Source organism: Nematolebias whitei, chromosome 8 (genome assembly GCF_014905685.2).
Source record: "Nematolebias whitei isolate Nwh7 chromosome 8, NemWhi1, whole genome shotgun sequence".
Lineage (NCBI taxonomy): Eukaryota > Metazoa > Chordata > Actinopteri > Cyprinodontiformes > Rivulidae > Nematolebias > Nematolebias whitei.
Window position 1 is genome coordinate 2408753 of NC_056505.1, and position 569 is coordinate 2409321.

The 569-nt window shown below is 40.6% G+C and overlaps 1 protein-coding gene across 1 annotated transcript in view; it reads left to right on the plus strand.

Annotated features, from left to right (window-relative positions):
• Positions 1 to 569, plus strand: part of LOC119412976 (docking protein 2-like) — a 19940-nt gene that overhangs the window by 5047 nt on the left and 14324 nt on the right. The window lies entirely within an intron of this gene.

Consider the following 569-nt stretch of genomic DNA (forward strand, 5'->3'; position numbering starts at 1 on the left):
AACAAGAGGAAACCATCATCTATAAACCAGTTAACAAGAGGAAACCAGCAAACATAAACCAGTTATCAAGAGGAAACCACCAAACATAAGCCAGTTAACAAGAGGAAACCAGCAAACATAAACCAGTTATCAAGAGGAAACCAACAAACATAAACCATTTAACAAGAGGAAACCAGCAAACATAAACCAGTTAACAAGAGGAAACCAGCAAACATAAACCAGTTACAAGAGGAAACCAGCAAACATAAACCAGTTATCAAGAGGAAACCAGCAAACATAAACCAGTTAACAAGAGGAAACCAGCAAACATAAACCAGTTAACAAGAGGAAACCAGTAAACATAAAAGCAGCATTTGTTTGAATGTGATGGAATTTTATGAAAACGTTGCCCTTTCATTTTATGCAGATGATGAGTCAAAGTTTCTGAAAAGTGTAAACGCTGACTCAGCAGTCTCATCGTACGCTGACTCAGCTGTCTCATCGCACGCTGACTCAGCTGTCTCATTGTACGCTGACTCAGCGGTCTCATCGTACGCTGACTCAGCGGTCTCATCGTACGCTGACTCAGC